The sequence below is a fragment of the Paramormyrops kingsleyae genome, chromosome 3, assembly GCF_048594095.1.
Source record: "Paramormyrops kingsleyae isolate MSU_618 chromosome 3, PKINGS_0.4, whole genome shotgun sequence".
NCBI classification, from domain to species: domain Eukaryota; kingdom Metazoa; phylum Chordata; class Actinopteri; order Osteoglossiformes; family Mormyridae; genus Paramormyrops; species Paramormyrops kingsleyae.
The window spans coordinates 40,796,679-40,812,254 of record NC_132799.1 but is presented as its reverse complement, the minus strand read 5'-3'; the positions used below and the strand labels follow the sequence as shown (position 1 = coordinate 40,812,254).

At 48.0% G+C, this 15,576-nt stretch overlaps 1 long non-coding RNA gene across 1 annotated transcript; it reads left to right on the top strand.

Annotated features, from left to right (window-relative positions):
- Positions 1–1,815: 1,815 nt before the first annotated feature.
- On the top strand, positions 1,816–2,191 carry LOC140588420 (uncharacterized). The gene is made up of 3 exons (XR_011989753.1): positions 1,816–1,907; positions 1,988–2,044; positions 2,131–2,191. It is a non-coding gene; the product is annotated as an uncharacterized lncRNA (long non-coding RNA).
- The last annotated feature ends 13,385 nt before the right edge of the window (positions 2,192–15,576 follow it).

Sequence of the window (15,576 nt, the reverse complement as noted above, 5' to 3'; positions counted from 1 at the left end):
ACACTCACCTAGTTAAATGAAGGGCAACTGAGACAGAAAGTCCTAAAGACCCAAGCAGTGTATGAGTCTCAGAGTGGTTCTGTTGTGGCAGAGGAGATAGGAGAATTTGTAGCAATAACAGTTGATAATGCTACAAATAAGGACATGGTTGTACGACAACCCCAAATCATAAAGCTTGGATGCTTTGTGCATACTCTCAACCTTGGAGCACAAAAGGTCTATACCATCAAAACTATGTCTAAGTGGGCAACAAGGATCCAGGATGCTATTGCAAAAGAGCAAGAGATCATCCATCATGAAGACCTTGTTCCAGGAAAAGCAGCATATCCTGGGTAAGATCTGAATCTCAGAAGTCGAACCGACCTAAGATAACTTGTATGCGTGGGGAAATGAGCAGCACGTCTCTCAGCGGAAACAAAGGGTAACACTTCAGTCTCAGCCTTGCATTCGCTGTGATAGCATCATTTGTTGGTGATAGTGCTTTTTTATTGAAAATATCAGGTAATACACTGTACTTTATATCATTTTGGTAGCCATTGCTCACCAAAAATTTACGCAATACTTGTACAAATGTTACAACCTAAATCAATTTACGAACAAATTAACGAATACCGAGTAATAATAAAAATGAACAATGGACTGCATGGCATATACTCTCTCCCTCAATTTTTTTTCTTATTTTTTAAATGTTTTGCTTCCTACATTAAGTACAAACCCTTAGTATGACTCAAGGTAGTAGTGCTGTGTCTGGGTTTATGAAAAAGGTGTCATTGTTTTTTTTTTTACTTTACACATTGTTTGGATGCATTTATTTTCTTACTTTACAAATTACAGTTTTGATAAATGTGCTTAGATGTGTTTAGTATATGCTCTTCTTGTTTTATCCTGTTCATTTTGTGTTTAAATGATAAAAAAAAAAAAAAAAAAACATTTTTAGGCATAATTTTTTGGGGCCGGGAACCAATTATTCGATCAGAACTCAAACTTTTCATAAAATGTCACCAACCCATCCAATTCAGTAACTTTCACTATTCCACCAACGCGCTGACCAGGGAAATTTCTAGCTAAAGCTTCTAGCTTCCAGCTGAAGTTTGCCTTGATCAGGGGAACCTGGGGGACAATGCACACCCCTTACATTTTCAGAATAACTTAATCTCTAATAGCGAAAGTTACTGAACTGGATGGGTTGGTGACATTTTATGAACGCGAAATATGTGTTGTATACACCGATTCCTAATAAAAGTACACTATTATAGAACTACAAAGATGCAATTCAATGCTGTAAACTGGCTCCGGAGCTTCCCGCTATGTTGCGATGTTCTGATGCGTCATGGAGTGGGCGTGCTCAGATGGTTAAAGGCGTGTTCACTCCAAATTCCAGCTGACCAATAGACGTGTAAGCTGCTAAGGCCCGCCCACCCGTTAAAACAGTGCCAAAAGTCAGAAGCAAAAAAACATTCCAAAAGCAAAAAAAAATCCAAAAGCAAAAGAAAAAATCCAAAAGCAAAGAAAAATATTCCAGAAGCAAAAAAAAAAATTCCAAAAGCAAAGAAAAACATTCCAGAAGCAAAACAAATTAGAGAAGAAGAAGGATAAAATGATTTTATTTGACTTTTTTGATATTTGGAATACAAATGTTCATTCTGATACTTAATGATTTGCTTGCGGTTTTCAAAATTTTGATTGATACTTTTGGCACAAAATTAACTCCATAGTATTTCTCCTTAAAGTATCCTAATCCTAATCCTACCCCACATAACTACTCTTAAAAGGACGCAACCAGCCGCAGATATTTCTTACGTACCGGTTTTCCTCCTTTGGTAAAGAAACAGAAGTACCCCAAGTATCATCTACGGCCTTACCCCACTGGAAAAAGAAAAAAGAAAACTACACGGGACTTCCATAGAGTGAGTATATTATTTCTTTTATACATGTTTTATGATAAACGTTATACATTAAAATAACTCTAGTATTTTTTATTTTTTAGAGATTGTGGTATTCTGTGTCTTTCTACGAGAGATGGTGCGGATAGAAACTCCATAGAGTGAGTATATTATTTATTTTATACATGTTTTAAATAACAATAACATTAAATAACATTAAAATAACTATCATTTTTTTATTTCTTAGAGATTGCGCTATTCTGTGTTATATCTATGAGAGAGCAGATCTGTCAAGAGAAAATCTACGAAAGACCTGAATCAGCAGGTATGGACGGAGCAACACCCCCTCCTATACCCGAAGCCTTATTAGATGAAATCGACAATATCAACAACGCTGTCGGACCTAATAATGAAAATGATATGCTTTACTTCGCTCAACACAACTTGCCACCCCGCAGCGTCTAGTGAAGCGAGGGTCAAAGACCCCTGTTTCCTACTGTCCTTAGAGACATTATTAACCTTCCTATGCTGTTAGGGTCGGCACCAACCCGTTTTTAAGTTTAAAATGCATAAAAGCAGCACATGTATTTGTGCATACTCTTAAAACAAAAGGCTCCATATTGAACCTTTAAGGGTTCTATAGCTTGGTACATATATGACACCATCAAAGGTTCTATATAGAACCATTATTGAGGGTTCAATTAAAAGAAATAGCACCTTTTTGAAGGCAATGGTTCTATTTCCTCTGGTTAGAACCCCTATAGTTCTATATAGCACCCCCAAGAACCCTTTTTTCTAAGAGTGTATATACTGCATCAAAGCTTTTTGACTTTGTCAGGAATCTCTATCTAAACCTAAATAAATTAAAACAAAATCAAGGTAAGGCATGCCCATACACGTAAGGTAAGAACATAAGAAATTTACAAACGAGAGGGGGCCATTTGGCTCATCAAACTCGTTTGTGGAGAACTTAACTAATAGCTCAGAGTTGTTAAAATCTTATCTAGCTCTGATTTAATGGAACCCAGGGTTTTAGCTTCTGCTACACTAGCAGGAAGACTATTCCATACTCTAACTACACGCTGTGTAAAGAAGTGCTTCCTCAAATTTGTTTTAAAATGTTCTCCCGCTAATTTCTACTTATGGCCACGAGTTCTAGTATTTAAACTAATATTGAAATAGCCATTTGGCTGAACAGCATCCAGACCCGTTAGAATCTTATTGACCTGGATCATGTGCCCCCTTAGTCTCCTTTGCTCAAGGCTAAACAGATTCAGCTCAGCTAACCTCTCCTCATAAGACATTCCAGGAATCATTCTCGTAGCCCTCCGTTGCACCTTTTATAAGGCAGCAGTGTCCTTCTTAAGGTATGGTGACCAAACCTGCACACAATATTCATTTTTACCAATCGTACACAGTAAAAGAAAATGTCATTAAGCTAAGAGAAGTAGAGGTTTTACATTTACCATTCATGTAGTACTGGAGACTCAGTCAGACCATAGAATCATACAGATTAGCATTAAAATCACAATTTAATAATTTAAGCATCCAAAATGAGTAAAAGGGGGGCAGGGCTACTGCTCATTTGTACCACTCCCTGTATTCTTTCTCTTAATGCTACACCATAGGGTTCCCACAACAGGCCTTGAAGAAACCTCTGTCCACGACGGGTTACTTGTCACTCAGGTGGACCACAGTCATCAATGATGAAATATTTACCTGTTTCATTAAATGATTTTAAAAATAATACTTGAATATTATAAAGGAACAGTATAGCAACATACATACTCTACAGGCAAGAAACATTCAGCATACAACACAATGTTTTAAGCAGCAGGTATTCTTTAACCACAGGACTTGTTCACCATGTCATATTAGCCAAACAGTCTTTAGTCCTGACAAACTGCAACTACATTTTTCCATGAGACGTTTCCACGAAATGGTCATATATAACATGCCTTCAGAAATTCATCAAACACTGTCTGATATAACAGTTCATAAAAATGCCTGGGGTGAACCTAAAACAAAGGAAAATGACGCTTCACGATTCTAATACACATGTCACTTCATTTCAGAGTACCGCAATTCACTACATAGCTTCTACTGCAAGAATCCTACACCAACATGCCAATTAAAATCAGGCTCAGCCGACACTTCTAGCTGCAGAAAAAAAAAATACTATTGTGACCAATTTAAATTCGGCCTCAATGTCTGCCTTTTAAAACGCAGCACTTTATTCCCAATATATTTGTCTAAATACAAATAGATTTCAAAATGTGTCAATTTGTTGAGCAACACATGATCTGTCTATACATACCGGCGACTGGTTTGTGTGACGCCAGGCGTGCGAGGCGAGTGGGGAAACAGGCGAGCAAAGCCGTGAATACGAATAAACGGAGTTTATTCTCAGCAAACATGAACAAGCACGACACAACAATGACGGATCTGGGAAACAAAGGCAGACGTGGACTAATATACACAAGACAGGCTGACTTAAACAAGCAACAGGTGAGTACAAACAGGAATTAACACGAGGTAACGAGGGGGGCGTGGCACACACAAGGATCGGACGAGCCGGGCGTCACAGTTTGTTCCGCTGATATAATCATGTTACCTTGTTAGCTTTAACATGTGGTGACATTTCAGTGCCATTGTTTTAAAATACTCTGATTGGTGACTACAGTAAATCAGAACAAATGTAAGGTGATTAGAGGCTACTTGAAATGAATAAAATTAAGAATGTTAACAAAACCGAATGAGCCTTTAACTGTTTTACGTTAAAGAAAACATCCATGTTTGTAGCTATACTTAAACACATGTTGGCATAGGCGCATGTAGTTTACTGTCCCCACGACCATACCCTTCTCCATCACCTATCAAACACTAGGCCGACTGTGCTTAGGCAACTGTAGGCGAACTGTCCACTGGCCCAATGGCGGAATCCAATTGGACAGTCGAAGGCTTGAAATGCGTGTGGATCCTTCCGAGCGCTCCTGTAAAGTTACTTACCCGTTTTAGGTAAAGACCGAATTATATCTGACTCCAATTTAATTAAAGATCTTTATGGTAATTTTAGTCATGACATTTCTGATATTTGGATTACTCCTGGGCTGTGCCTTCTATTGCTGAACTCCCATTAATCCCGTACAGTGGGGCACACCGGATTCGCCTCAGCCGATAGGGCGATTCGTGGATCTGCTATGTAATTTTAGAAGTTGGGAAATCACTACAATGTAATACAGTGCCAGCCTAGATACCCGTCAGGACCCGGCGACCCATAACGCCTCAGAGGCTCAGCTGACACTTGCCGAATCTGAGGGCCAGGTTAAGCCGATGTTTGCCGTAACTCAGCGTGTGTGCACCTCAGAGGCTGGGCCAGACTTTGCCGTAACCCAGCATGTGTGCACCTCAGAGGCTGGGCCGGACGTTACCGTAACCCAGTGTGTGCGCACCTCAGAGGTTGAGCCGGACTTTGTGCCGTAACTCAGCTTGTGTGCACCGCAGAGGCTGGGCCGGTCTGTTACCGTAACCCAGCGTGTGCGCACCTCAGAGGCTGAGCAGGTATTCACCGTAACTCAACTTGGGCAGCCGCATCGGGTCTCGGAAAAACGGGGTCGAGTCAGAGGCTGCAAGAGAGTGTTAGAATAACCCCAGTCTCTGATGAACATGCAGAGGTTAGCAAAGTCAGACAGCCAAGAAGTAATCAAAACAAGGTTTATTCGCAATTAATATACTGTACATCACATCAATTTAACCAAATATAACATTACAGTAATTTTAACATGTGGCCACAAGTCCTAAACTATCTAATCCATTCAAAAGTATACAACAAGTCCATACCTCAGCTGAATGGACACATAGTAACTGCAGAAAATATCTGATTACAGATGAAGATTCATACAGCACTATGTGGGAGCTCTGACTACAGAGTGTCTCCCCTTGCTACTCTGGAGTTCTTCCTTAAGTATTCCAAACCAAGTGACAGGCTGTATCAAATATTGTGATTGATTATTTTAGGGACTGCTTTGATCTTGTGTGTGTGTCCTGGAGAACTGTTGATCTTATCAATTCTCAGACCCTCAGCCAATCAAATTGTTTTAGGTGGAATGTGACAATTCCTTTGTTCTACCAGGTGATAAGATCCTCCACTTTGGTGGGTTCAGTCTTATATTCTTTATCTCTCTTATGTGAAAACATACTGCATTAAGGTTGAGAGTATTGTGCCCGTCGTACTGTGACCATTCAAATGAGACCACACATGGGTGTATATATATATGTTCCTAATGTTAGTCTGAGGTAATACCTCCTGCACTGTAAAAAATGTCCGTGAAATTAACTGTAAATTCTGTAAAATAGCGACATTAAAAAACTGTAAAAGGAAAAACAATAGAGCAGCGTATATTTGACATTAAGATTTTGTAAAATACTTAACAAAAAACAACTGTTAATTTTTCAGTAAAAATATGTTTTTTAAAGAAAAATTTTTGGTAGAGTTAACAAATTACTGTAGTTTAAACGCAAACAAACTGTAATATAAAAACCAGTACAATACAGTTAAAATTACACCATAACGGTGTGAAAATAATATTTTTTTTAATCAGGTCAACTTTGTTTATACTGAAAGAAACCGTGTTACATTTTACAAATTAATATTCTGTGCTTTACAGAAGAGAAACAGTAAAACTTTAAATGATATATCAACACTTGCTTTTTGCTACGTGCGTTACGAACCAACAAGAAATAGTCCACACAACTCAGGATTTCTGGTTTGTCAGACAGCTTTTGACGGTACATTTGGGGCTACCGTCAGAACTTCGCCTCATGGCAAACACCTCTGGTCCGTTGATAAGAAGGTATTTTTCCACTGAGGTGATAAAAAAGACTGCAGCACCGGCGGGGCTCATGTCCCAGCATGCCCCGTGCGCATTTGTAAATAGCCCTTGTATTGTTGTTGTTATTGCTAATGGTTATATTTCCTTATTGTCGCGTGTGTTTACCTGTGTCTTATGTGTACCCTGTCCGATCCTCGTGTGTAATTAGCGTCCGTAAATCTCCCACCGTGTATGCGTCTTACAGTTGAGCGTCTGACAACCTCGTGTTTCCTGTATATAAGTGGTTCGGTGCTCTTTGGGTGCCTGGTGTAGTTCTTTTCTGGACTACTAATAAAGAGCATGTTACCTCGGCAAGAGAGTGTTGGCAGCTGGGGTTACCAGAACAATTCCGTAAAATATACAGCAAAACAATAATTGCTTTTACCGAATAACATGTATCTTCTACGGAAAAAAACTGGCAGCTGTGGTTACCAGAATAATTCCGTAAAATATACAACAAAACAGTAATTGCTTTTACTGAATAACATGTATTTTCTACGGAAAAAACTGGCACCTGTGGTTACCAGAATAATTCCGTAAAATATACAACAAAACAGTAATTGCTTATACCGAATAACATGTACATTTTACAGTTTAAACCAGCATATAACACACTGGACTTCTGTTATATTTACTGGTTTATACTGTAAAATTTACATGTTATTCGGTATAAGCAATTACTGTTTTGTTGTATATTTTACGGAATTATTCTGGTAACCCCAGCTGCCAGTTTTTTTCCGTAAAAACTACGGGATTTTTTTTTACAGTGTGTATTAGTGTGAGTTAGTGAGTGCAGGGTGTATCTGTATCTTGACGCAATCAGGTCTTGTCACTGGACTTTGGCTGCAGGGTTCTGGCTACCCAGTGGGGGTGAGGTGTCCCTTTTGATGTGGTGATCGGGTGATTTGGGTCCAATCTTGTCGGAGCCGGTGGACCTTTGCTTCAGGACACTGGGTGGAGCATTACCGGCTTGCCAGAGCTCAGACCGACGGGGCCTGCAAGGCCTCCAGCCTTACACAACCACACAACATGCAAACCAGAAAAATATGCACATTCTTCTGGGGGATTTCAATAGTTTTGTACGTTTATTATTTTTTTAATGGTGATTAGGTTTTCTTCTAAACCGTATATGTACTGAATGAAAAAGACCAACTAAAAATGTTATTGCTAACCCTATAAGACTTAACAAAACACGATCCTGGCTGAAGTGTCTCGGGGATAGTTAGCTGTACCTTAAAAACATAAGAGCACCACCGTTCGCAGCGTTACATCAGCTAGCAGCTCACGCGCCACACCGTGGACTCCCTCGCGCTCAGTGCCATTGTGTCCGACATATAATGAATGAATGAATGAATGAATGTCTTTTTATTGTCACTATACACATGTACAATGAGAATAAAAGCAGCTTCTCCAGTGCAAACACACAACAAACAATAAACAAAAAAGTGCAAAACGTTCTGCGGTGCTATATACATATGGAAGGAATAAATAACTGTGTAGGTTATTGCTGCCTTCATTTCCCTTGCTTACCGATAGGTGGTAAAGTAAGAAAATGAAACTTCGTTCACTTTTCGCTCAGAAATCTCACTGCAAAGTGGATGACAACTGGTTCTGTTGAATTAGGTCTAATTTTCATTAAGAGTCAAACACTCAAGCATCTCGTCATTTTTATGGAAGAACAAACCGTCACGAATAAGCTTAAAAACTCTGCAAAAAGCCAAAGGTAATGGTGGTCTAGAACTACCAATTTTCTATCACTACTTCTTAGCCAACAGACTGCAGTATATATCAAATTGGATCAAATCAAGCCCGGTAGATAGTCCATGGCTGGACTTAGAACAAGCAATCTGTGGAGAAGTCAAATTGTCTGATTTGCCTTTTATAAGCCCTACCATTAAGCGTTGTAAATGTTTTAAGAGCCTTAGTATTAGCACCTCATTAATAGCCTGGTGGGAATTTTTAAAAATTACAAGGTCTCCACTTATCCCTTGTGAATTGACACCCATTTGGAGTGATATTTGCCGAAAAAAGATAACATTGAACTTCCCCTTATGGCATGACAAAGGGATTAGAAATCTTGCACATGTTATTCAAAACAGGAAATTTATTTCGTTTGACGAACTAGTCTCAAAATACGGAATTAGCAACAGTAAATTTCTTGAGTACCAGCAACTGAAGTCCATTATTCAGGCAAGGTTCAATCTTAAAAACTTTAACTTGGAAATACCTCCATGTGTGCTAGAATTTTTAAATCTTTCTAGCCCCAAATTACTGTCAAAAATGTATGTTATTGTCAAAAATGGATGACTCAATTTCCCTTCCAATCTCAAAATGGGAGCAAGATCTATCCATTGATTCAGATCAAAACTTTTGGAAAAAAATATGTTTAAACACCTTCAAAATGACAAAAAACCCGAACTTACAGCTTATACAATACAAAACTCTGCATAGAACTCATTATACAGGACAAAGGATGTTCCAAATGGGCCTTATCCACTCAAACCTATGCACCCACTGCTCAGGTGACTTTGTAGAGAACTACAGTACATGCACGCCATATGGTACTGCACCCCAGTTCAGAAGTTCTGGCAAAGGATTTGTGAGGATCTATCAATTTGGTTTAATTGCTATATCCCAACCTCACCTACATTGTGCATTTTAGGTGATGGAAGTATATTAGATATGGAAGAAAATAAAACGCACATGATCCTTACTGCCTTAGGCATTGATTTCCATGAACTGGAAATCAAAAAATAATTTATGTATTACTCAGTATAGAAATTTAATTCTAGACCACGTAAGTCTGGAGAGAATGTCTAATTCCCTCCAAAAAAATCAATTGGGCAGATTGGATCCTCTCTGGTCCATTCTGGCCAATTCCATTACGTAGGGGGGGTGGTCGGCTGTGGTCTTGTCCCCTCGGGGTTCTGGAGGTTGGCGGGGTTGGGCCCCCGGGCTGTGGGCGACTGGTGGCCTCTTGGAGCTGGGGGGGCTGTGCCTGCCGTCCTGTGATGTCTGGGTGTCTGCCCTGGCTGGTGGTGGTGGGGTGGGCCTTGGGCGGGTGCTGCCTGGCGGTCATGGGGCGTGGGGTCTAGGGTGCCGGTGGTGGCGGGGGCTGGCCCTGGGATGGGTGGTTGGCCTCTTCGGTGCGGGCTTGGGTGGGGGTCTGGGACTCTGGTGCCCGGGGTCTGGCCGTTTCCTCGGTGGGCGCTACTTCCTGTGCGGGGGTGGCCTGTGCTCCCCCTGGGGCGCTGCCGGGGGGGGTGGGACGGTCCATGTCTGGGGGGCCAGCCTGCGCTGTTTGGGGGGTGGCATGTCTCGAGCCCGGGCTAGTCTGCCACTTTTTTTCGTCGAATGAGTGGGTGACTGAGTGCGGGCTGTCCTTCGGGGTGGGGGGGGGTGGGGGCTAGCTCTTGGCGTCGGCACTGCTCCGGGGTGTTGTCGCCGGGGGCCCCCCGGGTCCGCTCCATCCCGTGCCGCGGTGGGGAGCTGGGGTGCCTAATGAGCCAGCTTGGTTAGCTGGCTCTCTTCTGCCAGGGGGTAGTGATCTCCCCCCTGGTATCATGAATCCCAGCCCCTCTCCCCCCTCACTCACATAACATACCACGCACACATGTAGGATCTCGGGGTGGGAATGTGCCGCGCACGCTGCGGTGAGGGGGCCATCCACATGGCCTTACTCACTGTGCTGCGCGGCCCTCTGCCTCCCCTTGTTTTAATTGCACTTTAGTCATCACATATCAGTATACACACAGGGCCTCGGGGGGTGGGGGCACTACCTAGAGGTTGGTGGGTGGGGCCGCTGAGGTGGTCTCACTCACCTCTTCACTGCTGCCCGCCCCTCAATTTTACTTACACCGTATACATTGAGGGTTTTGGTGGGGGGGTGATGAGGAGGAGAGTTGTTTGCAAGCAGTGCTCCTCCGCGCTTCCCCCGTCAATTTTAACTCCATCTTAAGTTTCTCAACAGTCATACTCACTCACTCCTTACACCACATACACTAACCAACACATGCATCCAACACTCCACCTCTCACACAGGTGCGTGGGGGAGGAGAGTGGGCGGGTCTTCCTACACCCCCGCTTCCTGCCCGCGATGGTGGGGGGGCACTCGGGCGGTCATCCGGCTGGCGGTGCCCTGGGGTTGCGGCTGGCGCTGGGGGGTGGCGTCCGTTCCCCCGCATGGTGGAGGGCGGTCCGGAGTGGATGGGCTTATGTCTTTTTGTCTCTGTGTATGTGTCCGTGTATGTTGTGTGAGTGGGTGTATGGTCTATGTGTATGACTGAGAGGTGTGTCTGCGAGGTGTCTGTGTGGGCAGTGTGGGCCTGGGTCCGAGGCTAGCTGCTCCTTCCTGGGCGCGACTGCCTCCTTGGCATGGTTGCTGGCCCTCCTCCCCGGGTGGTGGCCTGGGGGGGGCTCGGGCCTCTCCGGCGTGGGTGGGGCTCTCTACCGTGGGCCGGTCGGCTCCCGGCCGCCTGGGGTCCTGGGGCCCTGGCTCTGGCCCGTGCGGGAGCGGCCGTCCCCCTCGCGGGGTCGGCTGCCTGTTGCCTCTGGTTCTCTGGGGCTCGTGCCCTTTTGGCTGCGGGGGGCGGCGCCTGGGGTCTCCCCCCTCCTCCTCCTGCTGGGGTGGGGACGCGGCTGTCGTGGGAACGTGGGGCCTTGGCTCTTCTGTGCTCTTGGGGGGCTGTGGACGCCTTGGGTCTCCTGGGCCTGTCTCCGCTGGCCTCTGGCTCATGTGGGGTGGGGTTGCGGCCCCCCGCCCTTGCTATCAAGTACATTCCATGGAGAAATTCACATGCACCCAACACACGTATACGTGTTCACACACATCCCCCACACAGAAGAACACACATGCAAACCCATTTCCACACTCCCTTCCAAGCACATGCAACAATTTTGGATGTCTGTATATCTGTTTTATTTTCTTTAATTCTGGTTGTGTCTTTGTATTTGTCCATTTTTGGTTGTATTTCAAATGCTGTTTTTTTTCTTTTTTCTCCTCTCTCGCCTCCTTTTTAATCTCTCTCCCTACCCCTTTTCTTCACTATCACTCCCTTCCGGACAGCTCGGCAACTGGAATATTTTACATGTGTTAAAAATAAAATACAATAAATATACAAATAAAAAGAAATTGACCAACATGAAGGGCCTATACAGAGTTTATAGAGCCCCTCATGGCAAAGCAAATATGTCTGACACAGCAGTGCATTCAGACCATTATTCTGCTTGCTAAAGCTGCCGGACAGGACACTTTAAAAAAAAAAAAAAAGGGATTGGAAAGGGGAAAGAAGGAGAAAAGAAAAAGGGATAAAAAGGGGAAGAAAAAAAAAGAGTCAAACACAGTGCAGCTCAGTTACCACTTAACATGCCGTCCTCAGTAAACATCTCAAATCAGGTGCCCGGATGGCATAGGCCGCGGGTCACCTTGTAGGAAAACCATTTACTGAAAAGGCGTCTTTATTAAAAATAACTAAGGCTTTATTCTTTAAAGTTTTTAATGTGTTTTAATGCGACCGCTAAATGCAGTTTACAAGCTCCTACTGTTATAAATAAAATGCTATTAACCAGGTGCACTCGAAGTTACAGCTTTTTATGCTTCAGCTAAAAAACAATTTTGGAAAACTCAGCATATAATGAATGGAAAGAATGGTTACAGATTCGTCGATACACAAAATGCTGCTGGATCGTTCTTTCACGGCGGAGACATTCTCTTGCGATAGACCTGACCCTACACTGGGTACATGGGGACCATTGCTGAAGTAAGGATCTAATGTGTAGGTGTCGAGTCTCACGGTTAAAAGCCCCAGTCCCCGTGTGGCTCAGGGTTCAAAAGGTGGTAAAGATTGGTAGATTCCACGAGAGGTACCCCTTTAAATACGCTTTATTCCCACCACCCCCCAAAAATTAGTACATTTTAAAAACATGACCGTGCTGCATACATATACTGTAACAAAACATATGTACAACTTTTATTTTGAATAATAAAACACCTGCACATGTTACATTTTAAAACTGATTTGATAAATGTGCACAAACATTTTTGTACAAGTTTGAAAAATAAAACACACTGTCAGCATCAGACGGGGAGGTGAGCAAGGAAGCAGGCGAATAGCAGCCAGAGTTAGGGAAACGGGGTTTATTCTCAGGCACGGACATCCAACGAGACAATACAATGACGGAACTGGGGACTACTGACTTAGACGAGGACTAAATACACAAGACAAGCTAGACTTAATAAGACACAGGCGAGCACAATCAGGGTTGAACACGAGGTAATGAGGGGGGCGTGGCACACATCGGGATCGTACGGAGCAGGGTGTGACAGAACCCCCCCCCAAAGGCGCGCACACCGGGCGCGCCAGAGAGGAGGCGACGGACGGGACGAAACCGGGGAACAGGACCTGAAAGACAAAACAGAACGTCAACCAAAACCAGGGAACAGGATGGAGACGCAAAACAAGAACAGGGACGAAAAGAAGGACAGGACCAGACAGAGGACAGGGAAGGCGGACAGACAGAGCAAGAAGGGAGACACAGGGGGAACACCCACAGGCGACACGAAAGGGCCAGGAGTGCCAAAAGGAGGAACAAAGCGACCAGAAGGAGAGACAGGCGGGACGAACGGAAAGGGAGGAGGAACAAGGGGAGCACGAGGAAGCCCAGGCGGGCGACGGGCAGCGGCCGGAGGGGCCGCAGGCGGGAGGGAGAAGGGAGCTGAAGGGGACCACCCAGGGGCCAAGGGAACGGGACGAGGGAGTGACGAAGGGGACACGGAGGGAGCAGGAGGGAACACCGGTGCAGGCAGGCAGAAGGGGGAAGCCGCGGCAGGCGGAGGCGCAGCCGGAGCCGGCGAAGGCGCCGTCCGACGCCCAGCCGGAGCAGGGGGGCCCGGAGGCGGCCGACATGGACCCGGAGGCGGGACCGAGGACCGGCACCGAGGATCCAGGGGGGGACCCGGCGGCGACCGCCGACCCCGAGCCGGAGGACCCGCAGGCAGCCACCGAGCCACAGCCAGGGGCCGAACGGGCGAGCCAGGGGGCAGGGCGGGCGGGACCCGGGCCCTACGCCTATGTCCCCGTCCCTTGCTAGAGACGGAGAGGCGGGGTCCTGGGGGGCGTCGGCCTTGCCGGGGTAACGGCGAGGGAGTCAGGGCCTCAGGCAGGGCCGCGGGCAGGACGGGAGAGGCGGCTTCAGGCAGGGCCGCGGGCAAGACGGGAGAGGCGGCCTCAGGCAGGGCCGCGGGCAGGACGGGAGAGGCGGCCTCAGGCAGGGCCGCGGGCAGGACTGGAGGGGCGGCCTCAGGCAGGGCCGCGGGCGTGACGGGAGAGGCGGCCTCAGGCAGGGCCGCGGGCGTGACGGGAGAGGCGGCCTCAGGCAGGGCCGCGGGCAGGACGGGAGAGGCGGCCTCAGGCAGGGCCGCGGGCAGGACTGGAGGGGCGGCCTCAGGCAGGGCCGCGGGCGTGACGGGAGAGGCGGCCTCAGGCAGGGCCGCGGGCGTGACGGGAGAGGCGGCCTCAGGCAGGGCCGCGGGCGTGACGGGAGAGGCGGCCTCAGTGGGCTTGGGTGCAGGCGGAGGCGGCACCGGGACCTCAGCTGCAGCTGCAGGCACCACCAGCACGTGGCCAACAGGGGGCGCCGCAGCAGGCACCACCAGCACGTGGCCAACAGGGGGCACCGCCGCAGGCACCACCAGCACGTGGCCAACAGGGGGCGCCGTAGCAGGCACCACCAGCACGTGGCCAACAGGGGGCGCAACCGCGGCGTGCACCTCAGGCAGAGCGGAGGCAGCTGCAGGCGTGCGACCAGCAGGGGTCGCTTGGGCAGGCGCCTCGGGTGTCCGGTCAGCAGGGGACGCCTTGGCGGGCGCCGCCAGCACGCGACCAGGAGGGAGCTCCACGGCGGGCGGTACAGGAGCCAGCAGGACAGGCGAGACTGGCAGTACAGGAGCCGGCGATACAGGCAGTTCAGGTGCCGGCAGGACAGGCAAGACGGGCAGTTCAGGTGCCGGCAGGACGGGCAGTTCAGGTGCCGGCAGGACGGGCAGTTCAGGTGCCGGCAGGACGGGCAGTTCAGGTGCCGGCAGGACGGGCGCCGCCATCACGCGGCCAGCAGGGGGCGCCGCCATCACGCGGCCAGCAGGGGGCGCCGCCATCACGCGGCCAGCAGGGGGCGCCGCCATCACGCAGCCTGCAGGGGGCACCTCGGCGGGTGCCGCAGCCATTTGGCCAGCAGGGGGCGCCGCAGCAGGCGCCGCCAGCACGCGGCCAGCAGGGGGCGCCGCGGCGGGCGCCGCCATCACGCGGCCAGCAGGGGGCACCTCGGCGGGTGCCGTAGCCATTTGGCCAGCAGGGGGCGCCGCAGCAGGCGCCGCCAGCACGCGGCCAGCAGGGGGCGCCGCGGCGGGCGCCGCCATCACGCGGCCAGCAGGGGGCGCCGCCATCACGCAGCCAGCAGGGGGCGCCGCCATCACGCAGCTTGCAGGGGGCACCTCGGCGGGTGCCGCAGCCATTTGGCCAGCAGGGGGCGCCGCAGCAGGCGCCGCCAGCACGCGGCCAGCAGGGGGCGCCGCGGCGGGTGCCGCAGCCATTTGGCCAGCAGGGGGCGCCGCAGCTGCAGGGACTGCAGGCAGAACAGGCGGGTCAGATGGTGCCGCTGGCATTGCGGCGGAAGCTGCAGCAGGCGGTGCCGCAGGCAGAGCGGCGGCAGCTGCAGCAGGCAGGACAAGCAGGGCAAGCGGGTCAGGCAGGACAGGCGGGTCCGCTGGCAAAGCGGCGGAAGCTGCAGCAGACTGTGCCGCGGGCAGAGCGGCGGCAGCTGCAGCA